At 34.5% G+C, this 12826-nt stretch overlaps 1 long non-coding RNA gene across 1 annotated transcript; it reads right to left on the bottom strand.

Moving 5' to 3' along the window:
* Nucleotides 1-3345: 3345 nt before the first annotated feature.
* On the bottom strand, nucleotides 3346-11815 carry LOC123555331 (uncharacterized). The gene is made up of 5 exons (XR_006687237.2): nucleotides 11166-11815; nucleotides 9960-10107; nucleotides 9444-9508; nucleotides 8775-8830; nucleotides 3346-6369 (listed from the first exon to the last, which is right to left on the bottom strand). It is a non-coding gene; the product is annotated as an uncharacterized LOC123555331 (long non-coding RNA).
* Nucleotides 11816-12826: the final 1011 nt, after the last annotated feature.

The raw sequence follows: 12826 nt of genomic DNA, 5'->3' as shown, positions 1-12826 counted from the left end.
GTACTAACACCACATACTTGCGTTATATGCATTAGTACTAACACCTTAATTCCGTTTACAAGATTATATGGATGTACTCTTAATTTCTGAAGATTTTGTGTGTCACCATACCTTTAACGAGTATGACAAAATAGAAGCTTCAAACGAGTCAAACAACTGGCACAATATCTTTGGTCTGAAATCAAAATATGTATACAAATACGTCCACATTAAGAGCTTTTAAACTTCTCTATATTGTTTGTAAAATTGCCAGTGCCAAGATGTTTAATTTTGAAGTTAAAATATGTGCACAGCCAGCCAAAAGCTTGCAACAGTTCTGTCTCTTTTTCCTAAAGACAACAATTTTCGTTTTCAATTAGTGTTTACTTCAAGTACCAATTATTCAATATATGTATAAATTAAACTGAGGCTGTTCGGAAAATCATCTAGCGTTTAACGTACATTTATATATTAATAACATTACATCAGCAGCAAAACGCAACATCTATCACAAAAACTAGAAATTAAAATGTAAATGCACTCTTACTCTTCAACAAGATATAAATCAGGATCGGCAAAATCAGCTTCCCTGGTCTGAAGTCATATTGGAAATAATCAGAATATAAACCACATTGTGATACACATGTTTGTGCGTTTTCAATTTTCATACATATCCTTTATAATTCGTAATATTTACTTCGGATACAACATTTATACCTGCATTTCCGTAAATGCTGTCAAAACAATAAATCCAAAATTAATGTAACAGCTCTGATTGAATGAACAGGAAACTTTAAACGCTGCTGTGATGATTAAATAGAAAAAAGTGGACAACCACAGGACGCCCAACACAGCATAAATGTAAATGAGGCAGGCTCGGTTTGAGCCTGTTCACGGACGGTAGTGGAAATGCAAGCTACAAATGATAATCTATACATGATATGGCAAGACTACAAAAAAAAAATACAAATTGGATATTACTTTCACTGCCGAAATAGATTGCTGTTTTTTACGGAGACAGCTTGTATTGGATCAAGTTGAGTTTAAAATTGGCGTTTTAGCTTAAGTTAATGTTGATATGCATTAAAGGGTAAGGGAATCCTGAAAATAAGTTGATTCTATATGAAAGCCATCTTCAAGCCTTTTATAACGCTAAAAGAATTTTTAAAATCGGACCACTATTGAAAAAGATATGGCAGTTTGAAATTTAAGGAAATGGCTGATCATGGAGGCAGCCAGTTTAGTGTGTTTATGACGCCATTTACACACTGCTGAATCCTTTATTTAGCAAATAACCTTTTAAATAGATTAATTTTCATATGTTTTTGAGTGTTAGATGTAAAACATGATAATTTCTTTCATTATAGCTAGAAAAAGTAGAGAACTTATTTTACTGAAATGAGTAAATACAGTTCAAATGTGTATCTGAAAATTTAATAAATCCGCCATTTTGCTTTTTGTTGCCATGGAAACAAAATGGCAACCAATTTGACAAAATATTTAAATGCTCATAACTTTTTCATTTTTAGTCCAATTTTGAAAATTCTTTCACTTCTTTAAATGTTTTAAGAAATCAGCTGAGGAAATTGAGAACAATGTTGCCTTTCCCTTTAATATTATAAATACATAGAAAGTTAACATGTACATGTAAAGTCCAAAATAAGACAACAGCTGGATGTACATCACAGATGGACATCTACATGCCTTTAGATCCTATTTGTATTATTTTTTTAATTCAAAAGCTTTGTAAATATAAATGGAACAATGCGTACATCATTGATATTATCACTTTTTGTTAACTGTAAAAATATTTAAAAAGCTAGGATGACGCCTGAAATAATTTCTGATATACGCTTTTTGCAGAACTAAAAAATCCTGACATTCATGACAAAGTGATATTCGTCCTCAAGGACATTACACCTTGTACATTTTCGGTCATCATGTGGGATACTTTCAGGTTTTCCTTATCTGCCAGTTTCCCTTGCAAGTATATCAGTGGCTAATCTTTGTGTAGACAGTGCAAATCGATACCTTTTCATAGTTACAATGGCCATATATTCATTAATTTTGAAGCAAATATATTTCTATATAGATAAAATATCAAGCTAACCGAGTCTGATTTGTGTCAGTTTAAGACTTAATCTTCGGATTCTTTCTGCTGAGCTGCATTGAAAAGATTTAAGACAACGTTCAATATACATGTTTCTATGGAAAAGTCAGATAACACAGTTGGTGGAAAGCTTTTGATGTGCTGAGTTCAATACTTCTTTTAGCTAGTGTCGATATATAAATGTAGTCACACATGTAACATAGCCGTTGTTCGTGTCACTAAAGCGTGTGTACCTCGTGATTAGCTGAACAATGCTCTATACATGATCAGTGACGCAAGATGTGTAACTCAGTTGGTGATTTATTAGGTGTTCTATGCCTTATCGGTGATGCAAGGTGTCCAACACGGCTGGTAGTTATGTTCAATGCGTGATAAATGAGCGGTGCCATGAGAAAACCAACATAGTGACTTTGCGACCAGCATGGATCCAGACCAGCCTGCGCATCCGCGCAGCCTGGTCAGGATCCATGCTTTTCGCTAACATTTTCTCTAATTGCAATAGTCTTTGAAAGCGAACTGGTCTGGATCCATGCTGGTCGCAAAGTCACTATGTTGGTTTTCTCACGGCGCGGCTTAAACGATGATTTCATAAGTAGGGAAGGCTATCTTGTATTAATTACTGCATGTTCTCTCTATTTCTGAAATAAACGCAATTGATGAAATTCGAAATATGCTAATTGGGCTATGCATTTTGATGTAGTCAAGACTTTACACTATTTAATTTGTACAATAACATTATTTCTACTGAAGAAGAATGCAAATAAGTTTCGGCGGTGTTCTTATCAAAGGCTCCTACGGCAGGAATCTCCCTTACAGGGGTTCACCGGATAGAATTTCGCTTAAGCCGGTGATAGGGACGTAAGGGGTGTTGCATCATGAACAGACTCAGTCAAACCGAGTTTGCTCTTGTTTTGCTTCGTTGCATTCTATGTTTCCAAAAGATGTTATTACAGAACAAGCCTGTTGCCTCTGTAAAATCTGGACTTTCGATTTTATTCCGTTTTTTTTTTTTTTTGCAAATCTGCAAGTTCAAAAGATAACAACGAATATTTTTACTTCTTTTGTTTTGTTTTAATTCAACGCAGAATAGACTGCAAGTTTAAGTTAGAATGAATTATATACTTAGCCATACTTCACATGTATGAAACCGAAACATTTCATTCATCTCATTCTATATAAAACAGCGATGTGTCTTATCTAACACCATCATTTATAAATGTAAACACTCATAATACTCATTACATACGGTTATCTATCACTAGCCAACATTTAACAGATTTAAATAGCAGATTAATACTTATCGGTCTATAATGCTGATGAACACATTCAACGGAAAACAAAACATGGTGGTAATGACTATTAATCTTTAAATATACTACTATAAATATCTTTGATATATATATAAACTAAAATAAAATATTTCTCAAGGTCTTTTTATAACAGAAAATATTGTTAAAGAAATAAGTTACCCAAAAAATGACTTTATCGTTGAATAGCCTCGCTGTTTGGAATTCAGGAGCGAAGAAATTATATCAAGAAGGCGCATTTCGAGAGATTTGGTAATGCTCATCTGATAATTATTTAATTAAAGAGATTGTTTGAAATATGTATTTTCCATTCTAACAGGATATTTGGGATTACTACATGTATATACATCATTGACGACATCAAGCAAACATTTGCCTGCTTTGTGTCGTAATCATTTTCAGCGTGCCGCTCTAACGTTTGACGTTACGACTGTGACACAATGACTTTACCGCAGTATATTGTCATACTTTAAGTCTTCTTTGTTTATGTCCAAACTGCGTCTTGCTTGAGCGCAGGTTCCGAAGAGTTGCATTCACTTTTTCAATCATTCAGAACACATTTTCTACGCTTTGAAGAAAAGATAAAAGCAAAACAACGACATGATTATTATTTCAGATGACGTCTGACAAATATTATTCCCACCATTTTCAAATTTATCTGGAATTCCTGGAAAAAACCATGTGACTTTACGAATTAAAAACATGGTTGTCTCCTCTGCACAGTGTGGTTTTATGTTATCGATTAAGCACTGCTTAATTAGTACGTGTACTATGAAGCAAAAACAAAGTCTCATTAAAGCCCTTGAATTAAAAAGAAACATGTACTCATAAAGCAAACTTGCATAAAGCAGAGCAGATTTGCACTGATATGAGGCTGTTTACCCGTGAAGAGAGTAAGCACTGCTAAACTACCGATGAGTTATCCAAACTTTTCCAGCGTTAAAATGGTGCTTTTTTGATCATGATTGCTAATGATTATATAAGTATTCAAAAGACTACCCAATTCATTCAAAATATACCTTTTTGTGTGTCAGGCCTGAATACGCTAATCATACTGGAATATAGCAGAACCAAATGCCGACTACATTAATCAGATTGTTTTCAAATATAGAAATAAAACATAAAAAGAGGTCACTGGGCTACAATTCTTTTTGACCATTTTTCGATATTAAATACTTTGAGATGTTAGGCTCTTCTTACCAAATGAAACTTTTTAACTTTTTGGCCGGTTTTATATGCGTTTTGTTAAAAGATCTTGAATGCACCACACATTCACCTATGACACATCTATTAATTCAGAAAAATATACCTGTGATTGTATTTTAGGAACATATTCTTCAGGAAGTGTTCAAAAAAAAAGAGTTGCCTAAAATACAAACATATTGGCCTTAATCACTAACATGAGCCGCTAGCCTATCTCTTTGCTATATTTAATAGAGAAAAGATAGCATTTTATTCAATTACTTGAATACTGTAACACTTGCGCATGTTCACTATTATTCCAGAGTTATTTGACCAGTCCTGTCCCAATTCGCTTACTCTGATATTCTGATTTTTGTGTAAATATTTTAAATTTGCTTAACTAATGTGGACTTTACATGTAATTATATTTCATAATAAACTTAGTAATTTCATTCATTCATTATTTCGCCAAATGTCTGAACTCACTTTCATTGTGAACATGGATGCATGTCTGTACTCAAGAGCAAAAAGGTTTGAATTTATTTATTTTTTCTCATAATTAAGATCCCTTGGCATTTTCAGTACCATTGTCTGTTAAGTGAATTTCTTATTTGGACGATTTCCCTGATTTTCTTCAAACTGATACTGCAAGGTAGTGCTTGAGGCTAAAAGTTATGGGATTTAGAATTATAGATCTTAGTCGTTATCAGTTCAATAGGGTTTTTGGCAGAATCATATTTAAAACAAAAACATATCTGTCATGCGTAGAGGTACTTTTGATATCAACATTTATTATGTTTACAAGATTTTAGCAGAATTAGAATGGGAACGTAAATGGTCAATGGAATTTAATCCTGATAAATGCGAAATCATAAGAATCTCTAAAAAAGAAAAAATATCATCTTTCCATATAAATTACATAATCAAGAACTAAAAACCACAGAAAATGCTAAATATCTTTGGGATTACTATTAGTGATGACTTTAGTTGGAAAAAAACATATTGAAATTACATCTTCAAAAGCTATAGTAACACCCTCAGATTTATAAAAAGAAATGTACAATGTAATAACCGTAATATCAAAGAAACTACCTACAAAACATTCGTTCGTCCACAATTAGAATACTGTAACACCATATGGCATCCATGGCAGAAAAACTTAACACATGAGATAGAAAAGGTACAAAGAGCTGCAGCCAGATATGTTATAAATGACTACTCATACCAAAGCAGCGTAACATCAATGCTTGAAACTTTTAAATGGCAGACATAAGAACAAAGAAGAATACATGCATCTTTAATTATGTTGTATAAAATATCACACAACCTCGTATCTGTAGATCAAAACCACCTGAAAACCTCTAGTAATTAAAACTTTATCATTTCATCTTCAAGAACACAATATCATATGAACTCTTTTTCCCCCCGCACAATCAGATACTGGAACGCCTTACCTTATAACATCAAGGACAGTGTGAACCTTCAGTGCTTCACATCTGACCTAGACTCGTATATGTACTAATGTCATCATCCTGTTTTTATTTTTAACAAGCTGTATATATTACTGCTCTTACTCTTTTAACAACATGAATATTATGTATCATGTAACATAGCAACATGCTTTTAACCACTGGCCCGACCTCCCAGAAATTGATTGTTGGGAGTATCTCCGTAGATGTAGATGAATGTGTGAAATAACTATCGGCTGACTGAAAATGGCAAATCCAAATCCATGCTTCGCTTAGTTTTTTATGTTTGAACAGCAGGTGTCTTCTCAACCACGGCTGTTTGCTAAGAAGAAAACAAATCTAACAAGTGAATGAAGTATTGCCATGCAATACAAAGTCCCCTACTGGAAGGCACCTAATTTCTACTGCAGTATAACATAATGAACTGATATCTGTCAATGATGTATAAACAATATTGTACTATATATACAATATGTTATAACAACACACTTGGATTAAAATGTGCATATATAAAAACCCAAAGTTGTTTTCATATTGAATTGTTTTGGCCGATTATAAAAAGTTATCATATAAGTTATTTATAGTAACAACAAAGGGAAATTAATCCTTATAAAAATCTATATAAGATAAGTCCACAAGAAACTCTTTACCAGGTAGAGATAGGTCAAAATACACCTAAATATTGGATGTAACATGAATGTTGTACCATAGAAAAGTGGTCTCGATTTTTCTCTACGGCCAGAAATAAAAAAGTTACAATAAAATCTATTTATAGTAAAATCTATTTAAAGTAACAACAATGGGACGTAATTCTAAAAACAAGGGTGCCTCGTGGTGGTGAACATTTGGTCTAAGTTACACCAAAATCCGTCTATGCATGAAGAAGAAATGCTCCGGACAGTCATTCTTGAATTTGACCGTTGACCTCTAAATATGACCTTGACCTTAGACCTAGGGACCTGGTTCTTGCGCATGACAATCCTTCTTATGTTGGTGAACATTTGTGCCAAGTTACATCAAAATCCCTCCATGCATGTAGAAGAAATGCTCTAGGCAGTCATTCTTGTGTCTGACCTGTGGTTTCTAAGTGTGACCTTGACATTAGACCTTGGGCCGGGGTTTTGCGCATGACAAGTTTTCTCATCCAGTGTAATATTTGTGCCAATTGATATTTAAATCCTGTCTTGCATGACAAAGTTATAGACTGGACAGGAAAAAAATCCTATTGACTTTTGATCCCAAAATGTGACCTTGACCTTTTAAGCTTGGGTTCTGGGTGTTGCGCATGACATGTCGTCTCATCATGGGGAACATTTTTGCTAAGTAATATTGTAATCCCTTGATGGATGACAGAGTTCTGGATCGGACAGGTAAAAAACCTTATTGACCTTTGACCTCCAATTGTGACCTTGACCACTGAGCTAAGGGTCCGGGTTTTGCACACGACATGTTGTCTCATCATGGGGAACATTTGTGCCAAGTAACATTAAAATCCCTTCATGGATAGCAAAGATATGTACGGGACAGGAAAAAAAACTTTGTTGACCTTTGACCCCCAATTGTGACCTTGACCTTTGAGCTAGGGGTCCGGGATTTGCACATGACACGTCGTCTCACCATGGGAAACATTTGTGCCAAGTAATATTAAAATCCCTTCATGGATGACAGAGTTATGGACCGGACACGAAACAGACCCTGTTCATGCTATGTTAACATTTGACTGCTAAGTGTGACCTTGACCTTTGATCTAGCCTCTAGGGGTCTGAAAGTTGTGCATGACACATCGTCTTATCATGAGGTACATTTCTGCAAGTAATATTAAAATCCCGTCATGAATGGGAGAGTTATGGACCGGACAGGAAAAAAGCCCTGTTGACCTTTGACCTCAAATTGTGACCTTGACCTTTGAGCTAGGGGTCCGGGTTTTGCGCAAGACACATCGTCTCATCATGGGAAACATTTGTGCCAAGTAATATTAAAATCCCTTCATGGATGGGAGAGTTATGGACCGGACAGGAAAAAAGACCTGTTGACCTTTGACCTCCAATTGTGACCTTGACCTTTGAGCTAGGGGTCCGGGTTTTGCGCATGACAGGTCGTCTCATCATGGGGAACATCTGTGCCAAGTAATATTAAAATCCCTTCGTGGATGACAGAGTTATAGACCGGACACGAAATTGCGGACGGACGGACGGACGGAATGACGGAAAAGCGCATTCCTATAGTCCCCGAAACTTGTTTTCAACAGGTAGGGGTCTAATAATCTGAAATGATATACTGAGGCAAATTATCAAATTTGGGAAATTAAGAATGCAGTTAATAAGCGTTGCCAGCTACTATAATATAATAGCTTGTTCATTTATTGTTCCTTCTCGGATTCAAAATGACTACGCTCAGAATTACTGTTTAAAAATCAGAATTAGGGTTAAATCATTTATTGTCTGTAAGAAGTGAACAAAAATGTTATTGCTCAACATGGTCAGTCAAATCGAATTTTTAGGACCTAGTGCTCAGTCATAAATTACATATCGACATATAAATAAATGAGTGAGAACTGGTACACTTTGTCAGTCCATATAGTTCATCTGCTAGCAAGACCTCCCCGCTAGTAAGGTCATTTTGCCTTAGAACCGGTGGTGGTCTAACTGGCGGGATTTTACTTTAGTTCAAACTGGTACTTAGATGCAGTAGCAATTTACAGAAAGAAATGAACATGTTGACATGTACCTCATTTTGCCAGTGTGTGTAACTATGTCATGCACTCTCCTCAACACTACTGGTATCTGAAATAAGTCATAGAATTTCTTTTTTAGAAGTGTTCATGAAGAAATGCAAACATTATTTGCATGTGTATTTTTCTTCTTTCTTTTTATAAAGGCGGTCTGAAAGAATACATTGGAACTTAGAAATGCTTCTGGTCAAAGCAATAAAATAGAATACGACTTAGGTCATTGCTAGTGGGCGTGAGCAGTGTTGTATTTATCATTACTGCTCAAGAGCAGACTCTAAACCGAGTTTGGTATTTTCCATCATTTTTTATTTTATTCGAAGGCTTTATATGCGGCTGTTCCTTTAAAACTACTTCTTTCTCTTTTTATATTGAATTCACATTTGATAGAGACTGTTATGCTAAATAGTCAGTTCAAAGCTGTTTTATAGTGTCTTGAATACATACATAGCTCATTTTTAATACTGACATGATAATGAATTCATTCATTTGCAGTATTGGCATCCATTTCATAGGTAGAGTGCATGATTTAACGCCAATGAAAACTTGTACTTCCATCAAGAACAACTAAGGTATTTACTCCGGTGATCATTTACTCTATTAAATGAAAACGATTGAGGTGAGACGACACACATACACTTAAAAACCAATTAATAAAGAAAACATACATGTTTACAAAGTCTTCAGTTGTGATAAAAAACCCTGCGTCCAATTTTTCATCCTCGTCACCAGGCTAGTGTATCAATAAAAGAAAGAAACATGGTATCACTATTTTTCTTACATTTGACCCCAGGACATGGGTGCCATACAACAAATCCAGGCCTATCATCTAAATTTGAAGGGAAATAAAGTCATATGTGCCTAACTAAACATATTCCATTGGACATTCTTTTTGTCTGTCAAACTGGTGTTAACAAAAAAGGTTGTGCAAGAAAATAAACTAAGCATATTTTTACAAGAAACATTTTTATGACGAATACATTTTAGCTCTCCATTCTGACAGCAATAATACGAAATGAAAGATTTGAAAACTGTCCATGCCATCAACTGACATCGGTTAAGTTATTGTCAAGTAAGAACAATTTTCACTGTGAACACTGTAATTATTATCTGTTAACATTTTGTATAGTTCATCGTAGTTTTGCTTTTCTCACGATTAATAGAAACCTGGGAGATAAAATCACCTTTAGAATCTCTGGAACTCTAAATTCTGTACACAAAGTGCAAAAGAATTTACTACCCTTCTTTAGCTCGACAGATTCTTTCACCATACCCAGGCATTCTGGATGAAACCAGTCGTTACAGAGGCTGCACATTATCATAAAGTGTTGCCTGCAAAAGAAATACAAGTCAGCACAGTAGGTAATAAATGTTCAAAACTTCACCCTTAGAATATACTCTTATATTCTACGTACATACCTCGGAATGCTCCCTGATTAGCATTTTATATTTCAATCCAGTTCATGAATGCATGTATGGAGAGAAAACGACCGCCGGTCAGCTAACATTAAAGTTAATTCGTGGCCAAGTATACCAGTTGGTAATTTTCCCCAACTGATCGACATATAATTTTTGTTTGCTTAATGGCATGAGCAGTGGATGAAGTGGACCGATAAAAACCTAGAAGTAAGTATTAAAGTCTGTCCCACCTATCTGGTTAACATCATTTTTAAAATTATGATATGCGTTATGATGCCCTAAAATATGTTTTTATATAGCGCAGATCTATATCTCTAGGCACTTTTTTCATTTTTCAAAAAAAATTTTTTTGAAATTGATATGTTCAATTTTGTATTTTTCTCCATAGACCGTAATGCTAAATGACGTCGCGTTGCTTCTTGTATATAATCAATATGGCGGCGCCCAGTAATACTTTTTTTAGGGAACAACTCAAAATTATCGACGTTTAAATGTATTAGAAAAAACTCGGGCCGAGTTCACACTGTATTGCTAAAAAAGTCTCACTGTTGTTTTATGAATTCAAATAAATGTTATTAATAAAAGATGATACGGGAACAATTGGCATGTTTAACTTCCAGTACGTGTTACAGAGTAATTTAAACATATTTTTGATGTTTGAGTATTAATCGTTAGTAAATCAAAATGTTTTTGTTTTAAGATTAATGTTAGGGTACCGTAAAGCAGAAAAAGGTAGAATATCTTACCCTTTCTCATGCCCAGGATATGCTGCACAGAAAGCACACAATCAACCAATGATTATCAAATAGAAATGATGATAATATAGCCGCTAAAGGTCACAAACACAAACGATGGATGGAGACATACTAAATCAAACAGTAGTTGTAAAGTTTAAATGTAGGAATATTTTTTAATGTATCAAATGAACAGGTATTGTAAGTATTGTTTGCTGAAAAGTAGAGTTCCCTTACCCATCATCTGGCATTTGACACTTGCAATAAATCCTTTTCTGTTTTTTTCACCACTGTGACTCTTGGATACAAGAAACTTGATCTCTTTCGCTGGAACAGTGAATATGTCATTGAATTATTACTGTTTCTTGATAAAATTCTGTCACAACAGTCTCTCGAGGAATTGTTAACTTTCACTCTAAGAAATGGTTCTATCTTTGCATATTAATTCAACTTCTGCCATTAAGTCCTTTTTTGGAAACTGAAAGTTACTGGAATGTTACTTTATCACATGTTTGACGTATCGGGATTGTAATAAAGCCATTAAATGAAATGATCGCCGTGACGTCACGCATTAACACCTGTTTATCTGGTGGTTGGCAAAACAAATGTTTTTACACCGTTTGTGTATAGGATCGGAATTTTTAATTTTCAATAACTTTTTCGCTCATTTATGGATTTTAAAAATTCAAAAAGTTTTGAAATGCTTACGATTTTCATATTTTCTCATTTAAATATCTTTTTAAAATGAATGACCATTTTCAATGACATATGATTTTAATAGCGGCGTAGCGATGCTCCAAACTTTTAGAAAAAACACTGTAAGTTAAGCGTTCGTAATAAAGCCATTTTATTTCGAAATGATAATTAAAAGTAATCAATAAATTGCTTGTTTTATATTCTTTCCACTGATCAAAAAAATATTGATATCATTTGTGTTTTATGAAAGTTTAAGCCGTTAGAAAAACATGACTGTTTACAAAAAAACATGGACGCTCGGCGTCTGCCCCACTGGCGCCAGATCAGAAAGAAAATGCCTCTGTACATGTTATATATCCACCCCTAGGTATTCTATAAGAACCATGGTCGTGAACGGGAAAATATACTAACCCGTTTCAATCGCGCATTTCATACCTAAAACACGCAGTGGGGTAAATGTGTACTATGGATATCAAACAAGTGGTATTTTATGTTCCATTGTGTACCGGTCACATTTTTCAATACATCTTATTTTAGAAAAACAACGCGTAGTTTATAGTAATTTCAACATTACAAAAAAAACTTGCTTGAACTTCCCTGGTGAAGTTCCGTTCTAGATGACAAAACCATTCTGATTGGCTGTTGTAAAAATGTATGTCAATCGTCATTTTACTACACGTGTTCGCTAAAATGTGAAAATGCAGCAAAATGTGCAAAATGAATAAAATATACAGAACAGATGCAGGCCAATGTACGATTTCAAATTAAAGATCATATACAAGATGAATTTCATTCATCATTTCGAGTTTTAGTGTAAAATTGTGATTTTTTTAAAATCTGTTTTTGTTTGTTTACGTTTCGACAAACATGTGCGCACTGCCGTGACCTCTAGACCGGATATTCATTAGGGAAGTTCAAGCAAGTTTTTTCTGTAACGTTGACGAAAGCATAAAATATGTTGATAATCTCAGTAATATGGAATATTGAGACAATGTGATTGGTGCAAGATGGAAGATAAATTATCGCTTGTTCAATATACTAGGTACCCATTCACCGAACTGCGCGTTTAAGTTGAGAAATGTACGATTGGAATGGGTTAGTGCACTTTCCCGTTCATGACCATGGTTCTTATTGAATACCTAGGGGTAGGGTATAACATGTACAGAGGCATTTTCTTTCTGATCTGGCGCCAGTGGTCTGCC

Source organism: Mercenaria mercenaria, chromosome 7 (genome assembly GCF_021730395.1).
Source record: "Mercenaria mercenaria strain notata chromosome 7, MADL_Memer_1, whole genome shotgun sequence".
In the NCBI taxonomy this organism is placed as follows: Eukaryota; Metazoa; Mollusca; class Bivalvia; order Venerida; family Veneridae; genus Mercenaria; species Mercenaria mercenaria.
This window is presented reverse-complemented; position numbering and strand designations above follow the sequence as displayed.